Source organism: Callithrix jacchus, chromosome 16, assembly GCF_049354715.1.
Source record: "Callithrix jacchus isolate 240 chromosome 16, calJac240_pri, whole genome shotgun sequence".
NCBI lineage: Eukaryota > Metazoa > Chordata > Mammalia > Primates > Cebidae > Callithrix > Callithrix jacchus.
In genome coordinates, this window is record NC_133517.1 from 94005023 (window position 1) to 94032389 (window position 27367).

The 27367-nt window shown below is 43.8% G+C and overlaps 1 protein-coding gene and 1 non-coding gene across 6 annotated transcripts in view; both read right to left on the minus strand.

The window, feature by feature from the left end:
• Positions 1–27367, minus strand: part of LOC118148341 (uncharacterized) — a 111353-nt gene that overhangs the window by 82601 nt on the left and 1385 nt on the right. For 4 of the 5 annotated variants that reach the window (XR_013528177.1, XR_013528176.1, XR_013528178.1 and 1 more), the window contains exon 1: positions 1–27367. This exon is cut by the window's right edge and continues 1385 nt beyond it. The gene's annotated coding sequence lies outside the window, so the exon portion shown is untranslated. The other variant, XR_013528175.1, reaches the window with a different exon arrangement.
• Positions 22689–22795, minus strand: LOC118148656 (U6 spliceosomal RNA). The gene has a single exon (XR_004735576.1). It is a non-coding gene; the product is annotated as a U6 spliceosomal RNA (small nuclear RNA).

The following is a 27367-nucleotide window of genomic DNA, read 5'->3' on the forward strand; positions in this document are numbered from 1 at the left end:
TTCAAACTGCTTTTGTAGAACATGTCTGCAGTCTTGAGAGGTTCAAACAAAACTGCCCTTATAGAGGTGAGAGAAGAGAGAGGTACCTGAGTGCAGTTGTACATGCATGAATCATGAAACTTCCCAATTTTGATAGCATTCTACTATGTCAGCCCTAAAATACAACATGTGGGAACAAATGACATTAAATTGTCTTTTAATGAAAATAATCAATTTGTGGCAAAATCACGATGTTTGATGTATGCTAATTTTAAATGTTCTCCTATTTTCTATGTATTCTTTTAAAAAAATAAAAGAAACAAATGTTATTTTGTATATTTAAGGTACACAGCATGATGTTATGAGATGCATCTAAGCAGTAAAATGGTAACTATAGTGAGGCAAATAAACATATCCATCATCACACAGTTACCCCCCTTTTGGTAGCAAGAGCAGCTATAATATAACCATTTAGCAAAAATCCCAAATGCCATGCACTATTGTGAACTCATGCTGCACATCGGATCTCCAGACTCACTCATCCTACTTGTCTGCTGCTTGTATTCTTTGACCTGCAGCTCCCCTCTTTGCCCCTCTACCTGTCCCTGGTAACCACTGTTTTATTCTCTTTTACTGTAGTTTGACTTTTTTCTTTAAAGTCCACATATAAGTGAGACTTCATAATATTTTTCTTTATATGTCTGACTAACTTCACTTAGCTTAATGGCCTCTAGTTTCATCCATGTTGTGGCAAGTGGCAGAATCTCCTCCGTTTCTGAGGTTGAATCACATTTCATTGTATATATGCACCACAGTTTGTTAATCCATTCATCCACTAATGGGCACCTAGTTAGCTTCCATATCTTGGCTATTTTGAATAACATCACAAAGAACATAGGAGCGCAGATATCTTTACAAGGTGGTGATTTCATTTCCTTTGGGTATAAACTCAGGGATTGTTGGATCCTACAGTGGTTCTATTCTTAATTTCCTTGGGAACCTCCATATTGTTTCCCACAATGGCTACACCAACCTACATTCACACCAATATCATAAGGTTCCCTTGTCTCCACACCCTGGCCAACACATATCCTTAGCTATCCATGGGTGTGAGGTGACATTTGATAGGGGTTTTGATGTTAAGAATCTTTTTGTATACCTGTTGGCCATTTTTATGTCTTCTTTGAAGAAATATCTATTCAGGTCCTTTGACCATTTTTTAAATTGGGTTATATGTTTTCTTGTTATTGAGTTATATGAGTTCTTTGTAAGTTTTGTATAGCAAGCACTTAACAGATATATGGTTTGTAAATATTTATTTCCCAGTCTGTAGGTTGCCTTTTCGTTGTGGGGATTGTTTCCTTTGCTGTGCAGAAGCTTTTTAGTGTGATGTAGTCCCACTTATTTTTACTTTTGTAGCCTGAGCTTTTGGTATGATATGCCAGAAAAATCATTGCCAAGGCCAATGTCAAGGAGCTTTTCCCCTGTGTTTTTTTCTAGGACTTTTATTGTTTCTGGTCTTATGCTTAGGTCTTCTATGCATTTTGAGTTGATTTTTGCATGTGGTATAAGATAAGGATCTAATTTTATTCTTTTTTTTTTTTTTTTTTTTTTTTTTTTTGACAGAGTCTAGCTTTGTTGCCCAGCCTAGAGTGCAGTGGCATGATCTTGGCTCACCACAACCTCCGCCTCCCAGGTTCAAGTGATTTTCCTGCCTCAGCCTACTGAGTAGCTGGGACTACAGGTGAGTGACATACACCTGGCTAATTTTTGTATTTTTAGTAGAAACAGGGTTTCCCCATGTTGGTCAGGCTGTTCTTTAACTCCTGACCTCATGATCTGCCTGCCTTGGCCTCCCAAAGTGCTGGGATAACAGGTGTGAACCACCATTACTGGCCCATAATTGTATTCTTTTACCTGTGGAAATCCAGTTTTCTCATACCATTTATTAAAAGACACTGTTGTTTTCCCAGGTGTCTTCTTGTTGCCTTTGTCAAAAATTAATTGACCATATGTTTGGGTTTATTTCTGGGCTTCTAAGTATTCTTAAAGGTTACCCTGGCCAGGCATGGTGGCTCACACCTGTAATCCCAGCACTTTGTAGGGGATGAGGCAGGTGGTTCATGAGGTCAGGAGTTCAAGAGCAGCTTGGCCAACGTGGTGAAACCCTGTCTTACTAAAGATACAAAAATTAGCTGGGCATGGCGGTGCATGCCTGTAATCCCAGCTATTCGAGAAGCTGAGGCAGGAGAATCACTTGAACCCAGAAGGCAGAGGTTGCAGCCAGCTGAGATCACATCACTGCACTCCAGACTGGGTGACAGGGAGAGACTATGTCTCAAACAAAAAAAAGAAAGAAAGAAAAAGAACAAAATGTTACCCTGGTTTGCCCCACTTGCTAATGAAAGAAGAGAAAGTTTCATTGATGGGGAGTTATTTCCAAGCCCAACTCTATAATCTGATGCAGAAAAAAAATCATAAAACTGATGATAGCATAATATACCAAGCATCATAAAGCATGAGGCATGAGGAGGAAGGAGAGAAGAATAAAGAGAAGAAAAAGAAAGGCATACACACAAAAAAATACTAAAAATTGAAAGTCTAGAAGGAGAGAATGAAAGGCAGTGGCTTATGTCTGTAATCCTAGCAGTTTGGGAAGGAAAGCAGGAGGATCACTTGAGCCCAGGAGTTTGAGACCAGCCTGGGTAACATAGTAAGAGACCCCCACCTCTACAAATCAATTTTTTTAAATTGATTTCTATTTTTTGACTACACCTGTAGTCCCAGCTACTCAGAAGGGTGGGGTGGGAGCATCTCTTGAGTCCAGCAGGTCAAGACTGCAATGAGCCAGGATTGTACCAGTGCATTCCAGCCTAGGTGACAGAGTAAAACCCTGTCATAAGGCAAAAAAAAAAAAAAAAAAAAAAGGAAACATTACTTGATTCCCCATCAATATCGAGCAACTTTCACAGTAAGAGTTGTAATATTGTGGCAAGGGCAGCTACAATCTATCCCTTTAGTAAAAATGTATGTGCATACATGTGTTCATGTGCTCAAAGTAGATTATTAAAAGAAGTATCAAACTGTAGAGAAAGACCTTACCAACTGTGGACTTCATTTAATTCTTCTAGAAAACAGCATAATGAAGATTATGGTTAAGAGTTCTGCCTTCTGGGGAGATAAAGGCCCCTAAAAAAAAGAGCGTTCTGGCTTTGAAGTCAAAGTGTTGGGTTTGAATCCCAGTTCTACTTCTGACTGTGACAGAGATTCCTATTTGTTTTCCAGTATCCATTCTCCCTCTCTTCCCTGAAGTTTAGCTGTATGAGTGGCCTTCTGGTCAGACTACATTTCCCAGATTCTTTTGCAACTGGGTATGGCCATGGGACCATGTTCTGGCCAGTGAAATATGAGCCCAACTTCACGGTTATGCCCTTAAAGGGGAAGGGTGTGTCTTCTACTTCCTCTCATTCCTCCCACTGGAATGCAGAGGTGGCATTGCTCCACCTTTAACAAGGTGGACTAGGGTATTGGAGCAACAAGAAAGAAGGAACCTGGGTCCCCAACAAGACTCAGCTGTCTTATCAGCCCTGGACTACTCATGATGAGACTACCATGAGAGACAAACTCTTTCTATCTTGCCTAAGCCATTGTGACATTATGCCTTAGTAGTCAAATTGATTTCCTTAAAAGTAACAGTGATTAAAAGTAAGTTACTTGATCTCTATGGGTCTCTGTTTTTTTTTCTTTTATTATTTTATTTTATTTTAATTTTTTGAGACAGGGTCTCACTCTGTCACCCAGGCTGGAATGCAGTGGTGCAATCACAGCTCACTGCAACCTGGACCTCCCAGGCACAGGTGATCCTCCCACCTCAGTCTCCTGAGTAGCTGGGACTACAGGCATGCACCACCAGGCCTGGCTAATTTTTGTATTTTTGTAGAGATGGGGTTTTGCCATGTTGCCTGGGCAAGTCTCAAATTCCTGGTCAAACCCAACCTTATTATATTTTTTGTAGAGATGGGGTCTTGCTTTGTTGCCCAGACTAGTCTCAAATTCCTTTCAGCCCTCCTCCTTTATTCAATCCACTTTACTCACCAAAAAGAGCTCAGCCCCGATCATGTGAGATGAAGACCCTATCTGTGTCCCCAAGACCTCTGGGCTAAGATGCTGTTGGTATATGAAGTGTGCTGCCACTCCTCCCAAAGCCACCTATGTTTGCAAGAGACAAAAGAAGCTTCTGGAAGGAAGCAGTGAGACCTAGAGTCTCTCCTTTTATTTCAAAGTAATGTAATATCTGCGGTACTCAGAGGGTGCAGACTTGGGTGGGTTGGGCTGAGACCGGCTGGCAAGAAAGAAGAGCAATGCTTCTGAAGAGGCCCAAGGTTGAGGACTGTCCTGGAGAGCGAACTCCAGGAGCAGCATGCAGCTGGTCCCTTATGCCCAGCCCTCTTCCCCCATGGCTGCACCTGAGGAAAGTGGCTCAATGTAATGGAAGAATCATCCCTGAGAATGTAGGCCCTCTTGGCTGTGGAGTCCCATACTAGCACAGCACAGGCACTCTATCCTCAGTGATGCCTGCATTTTCACTGCGTTCAGGGGTCTCACCCACACTGCCTGGTGCAAGCCAGCATGGGTGCCTCAGTTACTTCAGTAGGTCCAGGAGTAGATGGGGGCCTTGGCATTGTGGGGCCTCCTGAGGCAATCAGGCCTTGCCCCACTGAAAGGCTTTTTGTTTGGGGCCCTTATATTGCAAGGTATTGCAGAGGAAAAGGGCTCAGTAATGGACAATAGTAACCAGGACTGACTCCTTAGGTCTGAAAGAATTCCATTGGGGCTCCCTAAACTTATCTTAAGCAGGACCCATGCTCCCAAGAAGGAATAGAAATAAAAGGGGGAAAAGAAGAACATAAAATCACATTTGCTTGACGATAGGCTTACACAAATCCCTGGAAGAATACATAAGAAACTAGTAACAGTTGGGTGCAGTGGCTTACACCTATAATCCCAGCACTTTGGGAGGCCGAGGTAGGTGGATCACAGGGTTAGGAGTGCAAGACCAGCCTGGTCAAGACGGTGAAACCTCGTCTCTACTTTTTAAAATACACAAATTAGTCTGGCATGGTAGCTGTAATCCCAGTTACTCGGGAGACTGAGGCAGAGAATTGCTTGAACCCGAGAGGAGGAGGCTGCAGTGAGCCAAGATGGCACACTGCACTCCAGCCTGGGCGATAGAGCAAGACTCCATCTCAAAAAAAAAAAAAAAAAAAAGAAGAAAAGAAAAGAAAAAGAAAAAGAAAAAAGAAACTAGTAACAGATCTGCCCACCTCAGTCTCCCAAGTATCTGGGACTACAGGCATGTACCACCATGTCCAGCTAATTTGGGTATTTTTGTAGAGATGGAGTTTCCATATGTTACCCAGGTTGGTCTTGAATTCCTGGGCTAAAGTGATCTGCTCATCTTGCCTCTCAAGATGCTAGGATTACAGGTGTGAGCCACCAGGCCCAGCCAGTGGTTACGTTTTGCAGGTTGGGGTGGGAAATGGGTGGGTGCAGAGTGGGTGAGAGGAACATTCTTTACTATCTTATACTTTCCTGGTTTTTGAAGTATTCATAAAACTGAGACAAAAAATAAAATAAAAATAAAATGGCAGTAAATTAAAAGGCCAAGTTTTCAAATGGTTTAGGAAGGCTGAGTAAGGTGCCCTAGAGAAGAGGAAGGAGAGAGAGAAAGCAGCCACAGGCCCCATTCGTATGACAAGGCTGAGGCTCCTGCGGCTCGGCCACAAGAAGTGGGTACAGGGGGAACCACCTGCCCTTCAGCTCTCTGAGCTTCACCTTGCTATAATTCCAAGGTGAAAGAACAGTGACCTCATTTTGAACTTCAATCTAGTAAAATAGTTAGAATTCTTGTCTCTGCTGCCTCTGAAATAGCTCTTGAATCTTGAATCTGGGCTTTCTTCACCTCTCACCTGGATTGCTCTGACAATCTTCCAACTGGTCTCCTTGTCCCAAGCTTCAAATCCATCCACCAGACTTTAAATTTCTTTCTCAAAATGGAAACCTGATCATGCCCCTCCAGGTCCCTTGCACACTTAAAACCCTTCAGCAGTTGCCCATTGAGCTGAGACAAAATCTCAGTTCTTTCTAAGACCTTTCAGGGTCTGCCACTCTCCTACTTGCCTTTGCTCCACCCACACGCAGCTGCTCGTGGTTTTCTGCGTGTCCCATCCTGCCATGCTTTGAGGCTTTGCATATGCAGTTCCTTCTACATAAAGTCCATTTTGTGTTTTGACATCCAGGAAATCTCCATTCTTCCTTCAGGATGTGACTCAAATGCCATTTCATCTCTGCGACCTTGCCCCTGACCCTGAGCCCAACGCACTTTGAACATGTGCTGATTCAAACTTACTGTACCCTATTCACATTATTTCTACTCTATTCGACTTTCAGCCTCATGACAGACAGTAGGACTTATGCCTTATCCACCTTTATATTTCCAGTTTACAGAGAAAACCTGGGTTGTTATAAATGGATGACCATTTTGCTCTGAATTAAATCCTCAGGATCAGCCACATAGAACACTGCTAAGGTACCCTGAGGTTAAGCTTGCCTTCCAGAATTCTGTAAACTTGGCTCTGTCCCTGTCTAAATAATAATGCCATTTAAACACTACAATTGGCTCTGTCCCTGACTAAATAATGATTGAAGTTTAAACTTTAGCCAAATAAATCCTTTGCTCACTTTTTTTTTAATGCGGAAGTACTTGAAGATGTGGCCTTATAACAAGGAGCACAAAAGTGGTATTATTCACTGTGTAAATGCTTTGAAAGTCAGAACGTGTCCCACTCCTTAGTAACACAGCACGGTGATACTGTAGCAACAGGTAGGTTCCAATAGCAACCATGTGTGGGCAAATTCAGTTTGGGGAAACTCCAAGGAGTAGAGTAATGGTAGTTTGTAGTTCCAGCTCAGAAAGCCAAGTGTGGTGTTCACATAGTGTGCCTCTCTGTAGGGTAGCCATGGCAAACGTGAATGGACTTATGAACTGCTAAAAGATTACCCCACAGAACTTTTTAACTTTCTACGTGACATTTTTTGGTGATTTTTAAAACTATAGTGAAATGTTCATAATTTATCATTTTCATCAGTTTTAAAGTGTACAATCCATTGGCATTAAGTATATTCACAACTTTGCGCAACCACTATCCATTTCCAAAATGTGTTCATTTTCCCTGACAGACTCTATGCCCATTTCCAAAATGTGTTCATTCTCCCTGACAGACTCTATGCCCATTAAACCGTAACTTCCCATTTCTCCTTTCCCTCCGGTCCTGGGTGTCTGTTCTACTTTCTGTCTTTACGAATGTGCCTCTTCTAGGTACCTCATACAAGTGGAATCATGCAAAACTTGTCTTTCTGTGGCTGCCTTATTTTGCTTTAGCATGTTTTTGACGTTCATCCATGTTGTTGCATGTATCAGTACTTCATTCATGTTTAGGGCCAAATAATATTCCGTTCCATGTGTATAGCACACTTGGTCAATCCATTTATCTATTGATGGACATTTGGGTTGTTTCCCAATAATCTTGAGGCTATTGTGAATAATGTTGCTATGAACACAGATGTACAATTTCTGAATACTGGCTTTCTTTTCTGTTGAGATGAAGTTTCACTTTTGTTTCCCAGGCTGGAGTGCAATGATGTGATCTCAGCTCACCACAACCTCTGCCTCCCAGGTTCAAGGAATTCTCCTGCCTCAGCCTCCTGAGTAGCTGGGATTAAGGGCACGCATCACCACGTCTGGCTAATTTTGTATTTTTAGTACAGTTGGGGTTTCTCCATGTTGGTTGGGCTGGTCTTGAACTCCCAGACTCAGGCGATCCATCCACCTCAGCCTCCCAAAGTGCTGGGATTACAGGCATGAACCACTGTACCTGGCCACCTGCTTTCAGTGCTTTTGGATATATATCTAGAAGCGGAATTGCTGAAGCATATGGTAATTCTGTTTACCTTTTTGAAGAACAGCCAAACTGTTTCCCCCAGTGGCTGTAGCAGGGGGCATTTGCACCAGCAATGCACAGGGTTTCCCTTTCTCCACATCTGTGCCAATACTTGTTATTTTTTGATAACATTCATCCTAATGGATTTTGCAGTTTTGATTTGCACTTCCCTGGTGACTAGCGATGTTAAACATCTTTTCATGTGCTTTTTGGCCATTTGTATATCTTCTTTGAAGAAATGTCTATTAAAATTCTTTGCCCATTTTTTTTTGTCAGAGATGGGGTCTTACTTTGTCCCCCAGGGTGGAGTGCAATGGCATGATCATAGATCACTACAACCTTGAATTCCTGGGCTCAAGTGATCCTCCCACCTTGGCCTCCCGAGCAGCTGGGACTACAGGCATATGCCACCACACCCTTTTTTAAAAATTTCCATCTTCTATTTTAAGTTCAGGGGTAAGTGTGCAGGATACGTTGCCCATTTTTTAATCAGATTTTTTGTTGTTGAGTTGTAGTTCCTCATGCATTATGTATTATGAATAGCAATCCCTTATCAGATACAATATTTGCAAATATCTTTGCATAACTTTTTTTGACATGGAGTCTCACTGTCTTCCCCAGGCTGGAGTGCAGTGGCATGATCTCAGCTCACTGCAACCTCTGCCTCTCAGGTTCAAGCGATTCTCCTGCCTCAGCTTCCCGAGTAGCTGGGATTACAGGCGCCCGCCACTACACCCAGCTAATTTTTTGTATTTTTAGTAGAGACAGGGTTTTGCCATGTTGCCCAGGCTAGTATTGACATCAGGTGATCCACCCGCCTCTGTCTCCCAAAGTGCTGGGATTACAGTCATGAGCCACTGCGCCTGGCCGTGCCTGACCTCTGCATAACTTTTTAAACTTCATCCAAAAGAAAGTAGTAATGTTATAATTAACAGCAATCAGAGTGGTGATGTCCAGTTTCTTGGATGCTAAAATGAAACCTATGCTGTTGAGAGACACCCTTCCTGTCAGTGTCTTAGAAATGGGGGTGAGCAACCAGCAGCAACAGGTGGCAAGAAGGAGAGTCCAGTAGGGTCAGTGTGGGAGCCAAAGGATGAACAGGGCTGAAATCTTGTTTCCAGAACAAGAAGATCAAGCAACAGACCCTGGATTCTCCTTCTGCCATGAATGTTGACTGTGGCTATTCCTGCTTCTTTCTCTCAGTGATCAGTTAGTCATCAGTTACTGAATTACAACCTGGTCAGATCCTGCCCCTACCCTCTTTCCTCCCAACCTTGTTCCCTAATTGGGACTCAGCAGTTGTTTCAGGCCAGGTTTTCTTTTCACTTTGTTTCTAAGGGCTCCTTCAAGGCTGAAAGTGATATGGCAATAAGACAGCTGAAAGTTCTCATCTCCCTGAAATAAAGCACAGGGAAGGACATGGGTTCAGCTGTCAGTTGTAGCACCATGTTTGAGCTCAGTCTTTGAAGCTGCTGGCTGTGTTGGAATCCTGGATCTCCTGTTTATGAGCCTTATGATTGTGGGAAATCATGTCCCCTCTCTGTGCCTCATTTTCTTCATCTGCCAACGGGGGATAATAATAGGATCTGCATCAGCTGGTTGAGGGGAGGATTAAATGAGGTAGTTCCCAGAATGTGCTTAGACCAGAGATGGCATATTGTAAGGGCTTATGATTATCGTCACTCCCTCCATGGTCCCTCTTAAGCTCTAGAATTGGCATGTTCCTATGGGGTCATTTGGGGAGTGACCCCAAATACTGCTCCTCTTACGGTGTTCTGCTGTGTCCCTTTCCAGGAGGGCTGACTGCATGTTCTATGAATAGGCAATGACACCACCAAAGGTATCTAGCACTCGTAGTTGATAACCTTAGAAACTGAGTCACAGTGCCCAGATACAAAGCAAGTGAAAAAGGTGTCCCAGAGAAAGGTGAATCGCTCAGAGTCACCCTATGGAGAACATCAACAGCACTCTGCGATGTTGTCCTTGACCACCTAAAATAGCAACATGCTCACCTGAGAACCTGATATAATTTCAGAGTTGCAGCCAAAAGCCAGTTACAGCAGTGGCAACCCAGTCATGGCTAGGGCCAGCATGCCCGGGAAGAGATGTTTGAATGAACATTTGGACTCATGCTAGCACCACTACAGCAGAGAAGCGAAGGATTAAGCAGCCTAGATTTCTACTTATCAGCTGCATAACATGGGCAAGTACTTAACTTCTGTGGGCCCCAATTTTTACCATCTATAAATGGAGATAGCAGTACTACCCACTTTGTGCCATTTGATGAGGACAAAAGAGTTAAGACGTGCACGGGACTTAGAACAATGCCTGGCATATAGTAAGTGCTCCCTTAAAAATGTATGTAATTTATGCCGGGCGCAGTGGCTCAAGCCTGTAATCCCAGCACTTTGGGAGGCCAAGGCTGGTCGATCATGAGATCAAGAGATTGAAACCATCCTGGTCAACATGGTGAAACCCCGTCTCTACTAAAAATACAAAAAATTAGCTGGGCATGGTGGCGCGTGCCTGTAATCCCAGTTACTCAGGAGGCTGAGGCAGGAGAATTGCCTGAACCCAGGAGGCGGAGGTTGCGGTGAGCCGAGATCGCGCCATTGCACTCCAGCCTGGGTAACAAGAGTGAAACTCCGTCTCAAAAAAAAAAAAAAAAAAAAATGTATGTAATTTTCATCTACCCATTCAGATCAAAGAGAAAAAGATAAATTTTTTAAAAAATGTATGTAATGCTCCGGGTTCATCCACTGCCAAACACACAGTGATGGAAGAGAAATGTAACTATCAGGGAGAGACAGATGGAGAGGGTGACCCCAAACCCACCAAGCAGCCCGCCTGGCTGTGTGGTGAGGAAGAAGATAGCTTGGTGCCATGTCTTGGTGTTGGTGCTTAATCACAGTGGTTTGCCTCACTATCATCCAGAGACACGCAGGTCTCAGCAGCAGTGTAGGAAGCTGAGTGAGGAAGGATAAAGAAGCCTTACTGGGGCTCGTTTGGGTGTAGGTATTGGGAGGTAACCAGGGGAAGGGCATTCATTCTATTCCAAACATCTTGAAAGAAGACCAGTTTACATTTACATATAACTTAAGCAATATCAGCTTTTTTATCAAGCAGGCTTCAGCACAGAAATTATATTAGAATAAATTCTAAAACCTATCCATGGCTCTCCACACCTCTGCAATTTTCAAACAGTTCATGTCAGGCAATGGCCAAGGGTGCTATCTTTTTATGCTCTAAGTAAGCATGCAGAGTTCGCTATTAGTGACACATCTCAGTGTCCCATGAACACTTCCACACAGCCCGTGGTTTTGTGGTAGTGGACTGCCAACTCTCAGGTTTCAACCCCTTTTAGTTTTGCATTTTGGCAGTTGTTCCCTTCCTGTCTCACTGGCATTTCCTGGTACCCACTCTTGCTAAATTCATCAGCTTGAAGCAGCAGTACAGCATGAGGATGAAAAGCGCAGTGCTTGAGAATCAGAAGGAAGTTCAGACCTGCTTTCAGTGCTTACTGGCTTTGTGAGTTTAGGCAAATTCCTCCATCTCTTATCATCAAAATAGGAATCACCTGCAGCTTCCAGAGCTGTCACCCTGATTAGAGGCGACAAAAGAGAAGTGCTTAGCACATACCTGGCAGAGTGAGTGCTGGCTAAAACGGGAGTTATTATTAGCAGACAGGGGACAGCAGATCTGAGCCCTGCAGCTGCTCTTTTGAATCCCCACCCCTCTTCTCTCCTTCCTCCCAATTGCCAGGTTTTAGGAGTAGGATAATTACTAATGAGTGGAATCTGGGTGGGGCACAGGTATATTTAAAATGACAAACCATCTGTGACTAACCATTTCAGCTGTGCAGACTGCAAAGCACCATGTGTCCTAGGAACAAATTCTTGCTACGTGGTGAAGAAATTTGGGTTGGGGACTGGAAAGGAGAAAGTCCTAACAGAGGGGATCCCTCCATGGCAGAGTCTCAGACACTGTGTGTGATCTGGGAAAGAACTCTATCAGCACCCACCCAGGGGAAGGGGAAGTCCGTTGCTCTGTTCTCTGTGTTCCAAATGGATCACTTGAGATGGCTGGGGACAGTTGAGCCAGCAACAGGAGGTACTAGGATTTGCTTTTGGCACCAGGGAAATCGGACTCTAAACTGAACATCATCCGCTCCTGCAAAATAAAAACAATGAACAGCAAGAAGCAGAAAACAACCCCAGGTGTCTTTGGTCATTACTAAATGGTATGTTTTCTTCCAGTGAAGCAAGTTCACAGAAACAGTTGCTACAACAAGACTGCAGGGGATTTGGTGACCTTTGACAGAACTGGAATGAGCTCTATTTGTCTTCCAGGCAGAAACAAAACAGAAAGATCTTTGGGTTCTCTAGTTCTAAAGAAAATAGTCCTTATCACTTTGAGGTCACCCTTCTCCCTTCCTGTCTAGCTATGTCCAAATGAAGGACACAAAAGGGTCAAATGTGCCCATGCTTATCTCTTAGCCAAATCCCAACTTTCTTCGTTGAAAGCGAGTTTTTAGCACAGGTGCTTTCCACCAGTCTCAGGTGAAGCAGATCTTTCTCCCTGGAGTTCCCTGGGACAGCCATCCAAGAATCTCACCCCACAAAGTCCTTCTCACCAGAAGTGTTAAGTTCCATCTGCCTGGCTATGAAAGTTAATGTAATACGGCTGTGTTGTACTTCTTGTGTTGCATTTGTCTAAACCAAACTGAAGCTTTCTCTTGAACGGGAGTGGGCAGAGTGAAAGGGAAATTGGGGAACTCAAAAAAAGCAAAAAGCAAAATTCCCTGTGGCATTTCTTTCTCTTTTTTTTTTTAAGGCAGAGTTTCACTCTTGTTGCCCAGGATTGAGTGCAATGGTGCAATCTCAGCTCACTGTAACCTCTGTCTCTCGAGTTCAAATGATTCTCCTGCCTCAACCTCTCAAGTAGCTGGGATTACAGGTGCACACCATCATGCCTGGCTAGTTTTGTATTTTTAGTAAGGATGACATTTTGCTATGTTGGCTAGGTTGGTCTGGAACTCCTGACCTCAGGTGATCCACCTCCCTTGGCCTCTCAAAGTGCTGGGATTACAGGTGTGAGCCACTGTGCCCAGCCCCCTGTGGCATTTCTAAGTGAGGCTGTAATACACACACACACACAAACACACACACACACACACACAGATACATTTTCTGCTCTAAAAACAAAACTTGTGATTTTTTTTTTAAATTCAGATCAACCTTCCTTGGAAAATTTCGTAACCTGTTTCTTTGGTATTGGCTTTCCCTTCTTTTATTTCCCTTTCCCTTCATTGTTCCTAAGTCTTCTTTGCTCTTCTCCATGGACATTTTTGGAGGAAGGCAAACCCGTTCTACTTGTCAATTGCAAAGCCCGAATATGGGAGTAAAGAAGGTCAGACGACCAAACCGTGCCACAGCTTCAAATCTTGCGGAGTATTCTCTCTGACAGCTAATGCCTCTGAACAGAGATGTCGGGGAACATCAAGAGAAGTCTTGAGCCACTGGCTTGTGAACTCTTTTCATTGCTTTAATCCTCAAGCCTATAGAGCCAGGACAATACTAAAGGGAGGGAGTAGGTCTGCAGTTTGGAAGAGCTGCTGTGCCCAGACTCTAGTAGAGCCAGCTCCCTGCAGGTCTCCTGGGGTGTTCCTGGAAGCCATCCACTTGACCCAGCCCCCTCTGCTGTAACCCTCCATCAGTGGTCCTGGAATGCTGACATCCAGACTAGAGCAATTAAAACACGGTCGGTAAATGTAAGTAGATACGGTCCGTGGGCCTGCAGCTGACCAGGCAACATGCATCTGAGTGTAATGGGACTGGAAAAGGAATAAAGAAAGGAGTCCCAGAGCCTCCCCACGCATAGGTTCCAGGTTGGAAATCTACCATGCGCATTCTTCGTGAGTAGCAGCTTCTCCCCACCAAGTGACTGGGTGCATCCTTGACAATTTCTACCTTGAGGGGAGATTCGAGAATTCCCTTGGTATACAGGGAGCAAATTTCCCTGGAGCTTCTCTTGGGTAACTGAGCTTTGGAATTGGAGGGGAATTGGAGCTTTAGAACAGGATATTGGAATCATTCTCCCTCACCTGCCCTCCACCAACACCACACAGATCTAACCCTGCCCAAGAAGGAAAACTCTTTCCTTTTCTTACATATGGGAGCCTTGTACAGAGAACTGGTTTTAGTTCATCTGGTTTTGTTTTGTGTTGTTTTTCCATGTGTACACAAGAACCAAAAAGATAAAAAAAAAAAAAAAAAAACCCAGGAGGTTCACTTTGTTGTTATTGCTATAGAGTTGTTTATTCTATAGTTAAATAAACACATAAAGGAACTTTTCTAAACTTTTTGCTCAGAGGACCAAACTTGAACTTCAATCGGTGAAGGAATTCTGGAATACTGTTCAGGGGAGCAGGGTATCCCCACTCATATCCTCTCTCTTGCCCCTCTCCCCTAAGGGTTTTGATCTTTGCTGCCCACTGTTCTCTACGTACACGATAAATTGACAGTGTGTCCCAACCCAAGAAGCTGAAAGTCTTGTGAAGTTCAATCAGAAAATTGTCTTAATAGGCCAGGCGCAGTGGCTCACACCTTTAATCCCAGCACTTTCAGAGACTGTACAGGTACATCACTTGAGGTCAGGAGTTTGAGACCAGCCTGGCCAACATGGTGAAATCCAGTCTCTATGAAAAATACAAAAATTAGCCAGGTGTGGTATCAGGCACCTGTAATCCCAGCTAGTCAGGAGGCTGAGGCAGGAGAATTCCTTGAACCTGGGAGGCAGAGGTTATAGTCAGCTGGGATTGTGCCACTGCACTCCAGCCTGAGCAACAGAATGAGACTGTATCTCAAAAAAAATTTAAAAAGAAAGAAAATTGTCTGAAGGCTGCTGAGAAGAAACAGAGAGTAGCAAGGCCTCGGAGAGGCCAGAACTAGTCAAACTGACAGTAGCTCCCACTGTTTTGCATGCAGCCACCGTGCCAGTGCTGTAAAGGGATTATCCTACTTGAATATGGCAACACCCTAGGGAGGAGGTGCTACATGTATTCCCCCTTTTACAACTCAACGAAACAGGCAGTGTAGGATAAGGATCCAGTGCTCAGTTTCCAGCCTCACACAGCCAGGTGCAGGTCCTGACCTTGGCAGACCAACTCTCTATCTTGGGCCTCAGTTTTCTTCTCTAGAAATTGAGGCTAGCAATAGTACCAAGAGTTTCTGCAAAGAGCAAGTGAGATAAGAAACACAAAGTGCTTAGGGCAGTGCTGGGTATACAGTACATTACATTTTATCATCATAACCTCATTGACTCAGTTGGGAGGCCATGGAACCAGGATTAGAACAGCATCTGGCCACCAAGACCTCTGGCTCCTGGTTGTACAGCTGGATTCCAGGAAGCAAGGAGCCTCTGACAAAGCCCAGGAGGCATGACCTTGCTTCTCTTGTAGCAGGTACCTGCTGCTTACGCAGGTCTGGGTTTTCCCTTCACATGAAGGCTGGGCCAAGGTTTGGGTGCCTTCTGACATGAATCCATCAGCAGTGAACCACAAACACACAGAAAAAAATCTGTGAGTTCCCAACTGTATTTGCAGTGGCCAATCTGTGATGCAAATCCGTACTCTGAGAAGCGATTCTGGGAGGCCTCTGCTGTACCTTTCAGCCCTGGTGTCCTGCCAAGCGCTGTGCTGGAGGCAGCCTCATTCTTGAGCACTGGTCTTTTGGGCACCACTCTTTTCTATGAACAATTCAAAGAGCTCTTTCTTCAGCCCAGCCATGCATCAGCGAGGCACGACATGGGCTTGGCTCAGCATTCCCAATCAGTGGGACTGCTGGACTCCAATCACCAGTGAGGCTGGCCCTCCTCCCACTGGCGGCTCTTTCTGGGGTATTCCCCTGGCTGGTGAGCTCACCCTGGTAACAATTCCCAAGGGATCTCTGTGATCGTTGCTAGAGTAACCATCCCCCACCCACACAGCCCACTGTCAGGCAGTGCCTCCCTGAGCTTAGGGAAAGTAGGCCCTGGATTTAAGCCCATGTCACTGCTTAGTGGAGAGGATTGAGGGACACCAAGGAACTACTGCCCCCAATGTTTTCCCCACTGGTTAGCATTCAGCCTGAGTCTTTTCATTACAAGCCTCTCTTTACGTTATACTTAACTTAAACCTATGTTCCAGGTTGCCAGGACACACCGAGTTGATACCTGTTGTCCTGGAATAATTGTTAATAGGGCCCTTTCAGTCTCAAAAGTGTCTCCATTTTTTCGAAATAAACCACATGGTTCTCCCAGCTTCAGTACGTGTTGTCTCTAGGAGGGTCCAGTTAAGATTCACATGGTCCTTGAGCATTGGCATTTACTCTCTACCCTATGCTATCTAGTTTAAATAACTGAGGCAGAAAAGTACTTATGGAGATTTGGAGGAATTGCTCTAGGTTTGTTAGTCATGTGTGAGGGTTAGAGAAGGAAGGGGACAGACTTCAGATTAACTAGGTTTAAGAAAAGACCTGAGGCTTCTGATATGATTTGGCCATGTCCACACCCAAAATCTCACCTTGAATTGTAATCCCATTAACACCCATAATCCCCACATGTTAAGGGTGGGACCAGGTGGCAGTTTCCCCATGCTGTTCTGACAGTCGCACAACATCTGATTTAGATGCTGTCATTGCTGCTAGTTATTCAATCACCCTAAAAGCAGCCCCACTGAAACAAAGCCAGGGGACTGGAACTGAACCTTTTAGAGAGTGTTGCCATCTATATTTTTCCTTCTGCAAGCTGCCTCTGAGGTTCCATGTCAATGAGGTTTATCTCCATGGAGCTGTTGGAATGGGAGAGAAGGCATACAAAGTGATGTGTCCCCAAAGTCACTCACGTTCATGAGTTCTTAGAAAATAAGGCCGAGCATGGTGGCTCACACCTGCAATCCCAGTACTTTGGGAAGCTGAGGCAGGTAGATCACTTGAGCTCAACACAAGCCTGGGCAACATGGCAACATGGAAAAACCCTGTTTCTGCAAAAAATTAGCTGGGCATGGTGGTGTGTGCCTATAGTCCCAGCTACTCAGGAGGCTGAGGTGGGAGGATCACTTGAGCCCAGGAGGCAGAGATTGCAGTGGTCTGAGATTGTGCAACTGTACTCCAGCCTGAGTGACAGAGTGAGATCCCACCTGTAAATAAATAAATAAATAAATAGAAAATAAGGTAAACAAATTACATGAGTGGGAGGATGCATTAGGTGTTTGGGAGGGGCTTATAATACAATTGGTTGCAGAAAGTGGGGCTGGGTGGAGGGGTGACAGAGCAAATATGAAAAATGGGAAGAAAGTTCCAAGTGCACCTTCATATGCTTTGCAGAATTCCAGGCCCAAGATGATAGCTACATTCCCTATATAATCCTTTTAATGTCCTATGAGATGGGGTGTTACCCCTATTTTCATCTGAGAATACTGTGAGGATGGTGGCTAGATAACTTACCTAGGGGTCTATAGCTGTTGAGAAGCAGCAAGATTCACCCTGGGTCTATCCCAATTAGACCTTATACACACTCTTCCCATAGCACCACCTTGGGACCGGGAAAGCAAAAAGATTCTGGGATGGGGTAGCTGATTTCCATCTCCTGACCCAAGCTATAAGAAGTGAGACACCACTAGGCTCACCCTCAGCATAGGCCCTCGCCCACAGTAGGTGCCCAGCAAACATCAAATGACCAGTGGGAGTAGGGCAGACAAGTGCCAAAACTGGAAGTATCATTTGTATTGTTTAGGAATGCTCGTTATTTTGCTTCTTCCACAGAGATCTTGAATCAGGAACTCAGAGAGAAATGTGATTTATGTATTTTGCCGGATAACCATTACTTTTCATTTTATTTATTTATTTCATTATTATTTTTTGTGCCCTGGACCACCTCCCCCTTCATTTTATTTATTTATTTTAAACAAGAAAGATTAAAAGTGCCCATTTGATGCTTATAAAACATAGAGTTGGCCTAAAAGACATGCATATAATTTGCAATTCCTGCTTTATCACTTTTCTTTTACTTTAAGACATTTTAAAATGAGAATTTATACTTACAGGTATAATATTTTGGATATGGAAAGGACCTTCGCATTCATCTGATCACTCTGTTTTTCAGGGGAGAAAGCTGGGAGACATTGTTTTGTGGCTTGTTGAAGGCCAGACTCTATAGAGTGACAGAGGCTGGGATACAGTTATTAGGCTGGTGCAAAAGCAATAGCCATTTAATGGCAAAACCGCAATTACTTTTGCACCAGCCTAATGGAGAGCTAAGACACACCAGGCCACAAGTTTTCAAACTGTGGAGAACAAGCCATTAATGAATAGTAAAGTCAGTTTTAAGTAGGCTAAAACCAACTTTGTTTTTTACTTTTAAAAATATTTGTGCTGAGTGCGGTGGCTCATGCCTGTAATCCCAGCAGGCAAATCATGAGGTCAAGAGATTGAGACCATCCTGGTCAACATGGTGAAACCCTGTCTCTACTAAAAACACAAAAATTAGTTGGGCATAGTGGCCCACGCCTATAGTCCCAACCACTTGGGAGGCTGAGGCAGAAGAATTGCTTCAACCTGGGAGGTAGAGGTTGCAGTGAGCCAAGATTGTACCACTGCACTCCAGCCTGGGCAACAAGAGCAAAACTCTGTCTCAAAAAAATATATATATACATTTGTAATATACTCTAGAACATTTTAGGTTAACACAAAAGTTGCACAGAAAGTATAGTTGGTACAATTAATGAACAAATATTGATATACTATCACTACCAAAGTCCACAGTTTGGCTAGGCATTGTGGGTGGCTCACACCTATAATCCCAGCACTTTGGGAGGCTGAGGTGGGCAGATCAAGAGTTCAAGATCAGTCTGGGTAACATGGCAAAACGCTGTCTCTACTAAAAATACAAAAATTAGACTGGCATGGTAGCATGCACCTGTAACCCCAGCTACTCAGGAGACTGAGGCATGAGAATCACTTAAATACAGGAGGTGGAGGTTGTAGTGAGCCAAGATCATGCCACTGCACTGCAGCCTGGGTAACAGAGTGGAGACCTTGTCTTAAAAAATAATAATAGGCAGGGTGCAGTGGCTCACGCCTATAACCCCAGCATTTTGGAAGGCCGAGGCGGGTGGATCACGAGGTCAGGAGTTTGAGACCAGCCTGGCCAACATGGTGAAACCCCGTCTCTACCAAAAAAAAATATAAAAATTAGCCAGGCATGGTGGTGGGGGCCTGTAATCCCAGCTATTCAGGAGGCTGAGGCAGGAGAATCACTCAAACCAGAGAGATAGAAGTTGCAGTGAGCCAAGATTGCACTCCAGCCTGGGTAACAAAAGCAAGACTCTGTCTCAAAAAAGGAAAAATAATAAGAAGAAGAAAAAGAGGAAGTCCACAGTTTACATTAGGATTCACTTTTGTTGTACAGTTCTGTGGGGTTTGATAAATGTATAATGTCATACATCTATCACTGCCCTAAAAGTGCCCTGTGTTCTACCTATTCATCCCTTCCCTGCTCCAGCTGTACCACTGTCCCAACTTTTATGTATATAAAGTGGAATAGAATTTTTTTTTTTTTTTAATAAAAAGATGGGGTTTCACCATCATGGCCAGGCTGGTCTTGAACTCCTGACCGCAGGTCATCCACCCACCTCGGCCTCCCAAAGTGCTAGGGTTACAGGCATGAGCCACCGCGCCCGGCCAAAGTGGAATAGAATTTTTAAAAACCATAGTGCATACCTCATTGCAGGGGTATTATTTCATGAAACTTACTTTAGATATATACGTAAATACATGTGTATTTAGGTTAACATGTAAAATATATTTCTTATTGTGGGTTGGAGTTAAAAAAAAGTTTCAGAGACATTCTTACTTAAAATTGCCAGGAATAAATGTAGAAAATGAATACACAGATGGAACATTTCATATATGAAACCAAAACAAGAGAAAAACATAAGACACATTAAGAAAATAAACAAGCATACAAGAATTCTCTGAAGAGTACAAAGAGGTCAGAAAGTAAACGTTTTTTCCCCAGGTCAGTTTTGATTTTAGCTTCCTCATTGGGACTGCAAATCATTTGAAGGCTTTAAGGTTCTCAGAGGACTAGATACGGAAAGTTTGGGCCCCGGTGGGGAAGAATGAGGGTTTCATCCTTACAGACTGATTCTGTTCAAAGTTTCAAACAAATGTTGTCTGTGGATGGTAATCAACAAACGAAAAATTCTCTTCTGGAGATTTTAAAAAATGTTTGGCTCTGTGGCTTCTTATTTCTTACTTTTTCATCAGAAGTATCATGGAATTAAGGGGGGCTCTATTGTATTTAACTTCATGTTATGCTAAGTGTATGAAGATTTCTAAAGGATCTGAATTTATTCTCTCTCTCTTTTTTTTTAAAGACAGTCTTGCTCTGTCGCCCAGGCTAGAGTGCAGTGGCACAATCTCAGCTCACTGCAACTTCCACCTCCCAGGTTAAAGCAATTCTTGTGCCTCAGCCTCCTGAGTAGCTGAAACTACAGGCATGTGCCACCATGCCTGGCTAATTTTTATATTTTTAGTAGAGACAGAGTTTCACCATGTTTGCCAGGCTGATCTAGAACTCCCGACCTCAGGTGATCCTTCCACCTCAGCCTCCCAAAGTGATTGGATTACAGGCGTGAGCCACCATACCCTGCCTTGAATTTATTCTTGAGTTAGATTCCTCAATTTAAAAAAAATCTCCCTTCTGTATACAGCGGCTCTCCATCTGTCCAAGAGACGTACGGCATATAGATACACCAAAGTTTTCAGAGAAATCCAGACTTCAAACTTTGAATCACATTGGACAATCACGTGACAATTTCTGCTTTGATGCAGTAGGAAGATGGCAGGTAAGCTAATGCTCCAAGTCCAAGCTTTTGCCACTGATCACTCTGTGACCCTGGGAAGAGGTTCTCCCTTTGAATCCTTTTTCAAGAATGTATGTACAAATTCCATATTAAATTAGGCTTTTATTGTTGTTGTTTTTTTTGAGACAGAGGCTTTCTGTAGCCCAGGCTGGAGTGGGCATGATCTTGGCTCACTGCAACCTCCACCTCCCAGGCTCAAGAGATCCTCCCACCTCATCCTCCCACTCCTGAGTAGCTGGGACTATAGGCATGCACCACCACACCTGGCTAATTTTTGTATTTTTTGTGGAGATGGGGTTTTGCCATGTTGCCAGGTTGGTCTCGAATTCCTGAGTTCAGTTGATTCACCTGCCTCAGCCTCCCAAAGGGTTGGGATTGCAGACATGAGCCAGAAGCCTGGCTGAGGAGCTTCTCCTTATATGAATACCGTGCTGGGCTAAGCCCTTTGCATGTGTTTCTAGTCCTATCGACAATCCTGACATAGCAATTATTGTACTCCTTTAACAGTTTAATAAACTGAGGCTCAGAAAGCTTAACAAGCATGCTCAAAGTTACCCAGAAAAAAAAATAGTGGTTAAACCAGATTAGAACCCATGTCTGAAAGGCCATTCACTCTTCTAAGTATCCCCAGGGCCTAACATAGTGCTGGGTTCATAGTACATGCTCAATAAACACTTCCTGAAGGAATAACTCACTGAAGAGCAAAGGTTTGGCAAATGATTCATAATGGTTGCGAAGACAAATGAGATAATAATGCTATGATTATCTGTTATTTATTGAGCATTTACTTTGTGTCAGGCACTATGTTAAAGGGTTTACATGTATTATATACACAGCATACATAAAAGATTAACACACAGTATGGCATATATTAAGACTTCAGTGTTACTAATATTATTGCATATCATTATAATGGTAGCTATCATCAGTATACTAAGATAGTTTAATGTTAATGGTCTTTTCCAGCCATACCCTTGGTGCTTCTCTCAGACTTACTACACAGATCAGACTGAGGGTGAGCCCTTGCAGCAGTGAATCAGCTCCAAACCTGATTTCTCCTTCTGTTTCTTTTTCACATAGGCACAATTGCAACATGATGTGTTAATCTCTAAATTACACAAGGAGCCCCCAGTGTGCTTCTCTGTGTGAGTGAGGAGGGGAGTTGTGCTCTTGTGCTTGCACCTAGTTTGCATAATGTACTCTTCTCTTTCAGGGTGAATTGAGAAAGAAGCCATGTGGTCTGGTGGCAGCAGCTGGAGGAAGGCATAGTGACTCAGCAGGGCTCTGCATGGAAGAGTATAAGCTGGTTCTGGGGAGCAGCAAAGACCAGCCACCCCAAGGCTCTCAGGGAGCTGCACTCGGGCTCTGAGCAGAATCAGGCTGAGCCCTGGCCTGGAGGAAGGAGGGGAAGAGAGCTGCCAGTGGCGAGACCTGCTGAGGCTGTGTGAGTGGCCATGTAGACACTGGGAAGAAGTTCTGGGGAACTGGACCATGTGGTGCTATCCTAGCACTCAAAGTTCCTTGTGACCTGAGCTATCACACTTTACAGTGGGGAAGTACCAGGTACTGCCCATGAGGATAACATCTTGAGCCCTAAACTTTACACAATTAAACTTTCAGATAGTAACTGGAATTCTTCATGAAGCCCATGACATAGGCAAGTATTATACATATTTTTAGAAATAGAGTACTTTATTATAACGACAGATTCCACCCTAGTGGTCCTATCATGGAATTCATTATCTATGTATCTATCTACATTTTTAAAAAATTTTGACTTTTTAATAACTTTTTTCTTATTTTTTAAAAATAATTTTCAAAATGAATTTGTGTGTCATCCTTGCTCAGGGGCCATGCTAATCTTCTCTGTATCGTTCCAATTTTTTAGTATACGTGCTGCTGAAGTGAGCACACTATCTACATTTTTTTGAGATGGAGTCTCACTCTGTCACCCAGGCTGGAGTACAATGGCATAATCTCAGCTCACTGCAACCTTTGCCTCCCGGATTCAAGTGATTCTCCTGCCACAGCCTCCCGAGTAGCTGGGATTACAGGCATGCACCACCATGCACAGCAATTTTTTGTATTTTTGGTAGAGATGGGGTTTCACCATGTTGGCCAGGCTGGTCTCAAACTCCTGACCTCAGGTGATCTGCTCACCTTGGCCTCCCAAAGTGTTGGATTACAGGCATGAGCCACCATGTCCAGTCACATTATCAATATATTTTGAAACAGGATTCATACAAATAATGTGGAGTCACTGGTATGTCTGATGACTTCAAAGTCTTTCACCAAAAACTCTCGAGAAGGGGATCTTAATCAATCTGCAAAGACTTACCATTGAAAAAAATTTTTTATATTCCATGACATAGAGTTGATGACCACCTGAGTAGACAGAAGTGAGACAGGTGTTTGAGTCTCACTTCTCCCCATTTCACTAATACTTAATTGTGAGATCTTGGGAAAGTTCCTCGGTTTGTAAAATGTGGGAAAAAAGTTCTTCGCCTGTATCACAAGAACTTTTAAAAAATTCACATGAGATAATGTATGGAAAGTGAAAAAGCATCATATGAAATTATTTCGGCCGGGCACAGTGGCTCAGGCCTGTAATCCCAGCACTTTGGGAGGCCGAGGCGGGTGGATCACAAGGTCAAGAGATCGAGACCATCCTGGTCAACATGGTGAAACCCCGTCTCTATTAAAAATACAAAAAATTAGCTGGGCATGGTGGCGCGTGCCTGTAATCCCAGCTACTCAGGAGGCTGAGGCAGGAGAATTGCCTGAGCCCAGGAGGCGGAGGTTGCGGTGATCCGAGATCGCGCCATTGCACTCCAGCCTGGGTAACAAGAGCGAAACTCTGTCTCAAAAAAAAAAAGAAATTGTTTCAATTTACCTACTAAAGAAGCTGAGACACAGAGTAAAACAGTTTGAGTCTGGGTTCCCACCCAAATCTCATCTTGAATTGTAATCTCCACATGTCAAGGGAGGGTTCTGGTGGGAGGTGGTTTCCCCATGCCATCTCTTGACAGTGAGTTCTCATAAGATCAGCGTGTTTGACAAGTGTCTGGCACTTCCCCCTTTCTCTCCCTTTTGCCTATTGCCCTGTAAGATGTGTCCTGCTTCCCCTTTACCTTCAACAATGATTGTAAGTTTCCCGAGCCCTCTCCAACCATCAGAAACTGTGAGTCAATTAAACTTCTTTTGTTTATAAAGTACCCAGTCTCAAGGGATATCTTTATAGCAGTGTGAAAATACACAGAGTGAACAACAATTTGCCCAAAGTCATAATTAGCATAAGAAGAGTCAAGGATGGGTCAGGCTCGGTGGTTCACGCCTGTAATCCCAGCACTTTGGGAGGCGGAGGTGGGTGGTTCACTTGTCACTTAAACAGGTGGTTTAAGACCAGCCTGACCAACCTGGAGAAACCCCATCTCTACTAAAAAAAAAAAAAAAATTAGCCAGGTGTGGTGGCTCATGCCTGTAATCCCAGCTACTTGGGAGGCTGAGGCAGGAGAATTGCTTGAACCTGGTAGGCAGGGGTTGTGGTGAGCTGAGATTGTGCCATTGCACTCCAGCCTGGACAACAAGAGCAAAACTCCGTCACAAAAAAAAAAAAAAGGAAGAAGAGTCAAGGATGGGCTGGGCACAGTGGCTCATACCTGTAATCCCAGCACTTTGGGAGGCTGAGATGGGTGGATCACAAGGTCAGGAGATGGAAACCATCCTGGCCAACATGGTGAAACCCTGTCTCTACTAAAATGCAAAAAATAGCAGGGCGTGGTGGTACATGCCTATAGCCCCAGCTACTTAGGAGGCTGAGGTGGGGGAATCGCTTGAACCCAGGAAGCAGAAATTGCAGTGAGCCAAGATCATGCCACTGTACCCCAGTCTGGTGACAGAGCAAGACTCCATCTCGAAAAATAAAAAAAAAAAAGAAAGAAAGATGAAATATTAATTCAAGTGACTGGGCATGGTACAGGCCAGAGTTGATTCAGATAAGCAATTTGTTTTGTTGAAGTCAGGATGCATGTGACTAAAAAGCATTAGTCCACTGAGGTAAAAAGGAGCATTTACTGAGTATATAGAGAGACCTCACAATATTGAAGAATGGAACACAAAGAGTTGCTGGGTTTCATTCAAATTGGCCAGAAAACTGGGGAATTCTCAGGGACAGGGTGGTTTGTCTCTCTGCGTCCCCCTTGTCTTTGCTTCTGAGTCAACTCCAGCCTCTCCCACATTCTGTCTCTCTTCCTCTGCTCCTTCATCCTGTGTGAGGCACAACATGGCTGCTCTTCCTGGATCTAGATCAGGAAGACCACTGAGCTCCAGTACTCACAATCAATTGGCAATATACACTAAACAACTTCTTCATGAACCAGCCTGGCTTCTCTTGAGACAACCTGGGCAATACAAGTCATTTTTTAGCAAATAATCTGCTCCACCTGGGTCAGGCATGTTCGCTGATGGTCCAAGCAGTGACAGGCTTCCCCACACCACCACCATCACCCATCCCTAGAAGTCACATTACCTCATGTTATCTTGTACAGCTGTATCTTCCAGAGAGCCGTGGGTGGCAAGGATGCTATATTGCCACGCTGGGTGTTATCACATAAAGAGAGGAATTATTTATAGAGAGAGTGTGCTTTGGATGATTTCATTATGTGCTTCAGTTATGAGATTTAAGATCCAAATTTCCTGGTCAACAAAATCAACTCAGTGGCCGGGCGCAGTGGCTCACACCTGTAATCCTAGTATTTTGGGAGGCCGATGTGGGTGGATCACCTGAGGTCAGGAGTTCAAGACGAGTCTGGTCATCATGGTGAAAACCCATGTTGAAAAAAAAAATCAACTCAGTTTAATTAATACTGTGTTGGGCTCTTAAGAAACATATATATGTCCACAAGTTATGTCCACAAATCACTATAATATAAGATAATCTATGCAAGTTTCTTAGAAATAGTCATAAAATTACATGAAAGCATAAAAAAAGAGGTAAGGACTCCTGGAGGAGTCAGAAAGCTTTTACTAAGTGCAATTTGAGACTTGTCTTGAAGCATTCGTTTAATTTTTATAGAGAGAGGTGGAAGACGGGGAAGACACACACGAAGCAGCGGGGAAAGCATGAGCAAAAATTGGAGAAGTGAAATTACACGTACACTCCGAAAGGGTGAACCGTATAGTGCACTGAAGTTTTGTTTTGTTTTGTTTTTGAGACAAAGTCTCACTCGCTCACCCAGGCTGGAGTGCAGTGATGCCATCTTGGCTCACTGCAACCTCTAACTTCAATCTCCTGGGTTCAAGATATTCTCCTGCCTCAGCCTCCTGAGTAGCTGGGATTACAAGCACATGCCACCACACCCGGGTAACTTTTGTATTTTTAGTAGACTCCAGGTTTCACCGTTTTGGCCAGGCTGGTCTCAAACTCCTGAGCTCAAGTGATCTGCCCACCTCTGCCTCCCACAGAGCTGGGATTACAGGCATGAGCCACCACACCTGGCCTCATTTAATCCTTTCAACAATCCTTGAGGTAGTCTCTACTGTCTCTGTTTTGCCAAGGTACATAAAGACTGAAGCCACTCCTTCACTGTACCATGTGGGGGCTGAGGGTGAGAACAGATGGAAGGAAGGTCTGCCTACCATCTAAGGAGTTCACACCAGATTCTGAAGGCACTGTGAGGTCACACAAGATTTCTAAACAAGGAACAGCACAATCAGATCTGAATCTTAGAAAAATAATGCTGGTGGTAATATAGGGATTAGACAGACTATTATTTCTCTGTCATTCATTTAATTTTAAAATTATTGAAAACTTACTGTGGGTCAAAATCTTGTTACAAGGCACTGTGGGAAAAAATGTTACATAAGCCAGATGTGGCCCCTAATCTCATGAAGCTTATAAATGTCTTCCTCAACATACATATTCTATAAATGATGCTCAATTTACAATGGAATTACATCCTAATAAACCCATTGTAAATGGAAAACAGTATAAGTCAAAAATGTATTTACAGCCAGGCGCAGTGGCTCATGCCTATAATCCCAGCACTTTGGGAGGCTGAGGCGGGTGGATCATGAGATCAAGAGATCGAGACCATCCTGGTCAATGTGGTGAAACCCCATCGCTACTAAAAATACAAAAATTAGCTGGGCATGGTGGTGTGCGCCTGTAGTCCCAGCTACTCAGGAGGCTGAGGCAGGAGAACTGCTTGAAACCAGGAGGAGGAGGTTGCGGTGAGCCGAGATTGTGCCATCGCACTCCAGCCTGGATAACAAGAGCGAAACTCTGTCTCAAAAAAAAGAAAAGACTGGGCGTGGTGGCTCATGCCTGTAATCCCAGCACTTTGGAGGCCTAGGCAGGTGGATCATGAGGTCAAGAGATCAAGACCATTCTGGTCAACATGGTGAAACCCCGTCTCTATTAAAAATACAGAAAATTAGCTGGGCATGGTGGTACATGCCTGTAGTCCCAGCTACTCAGGAGGCT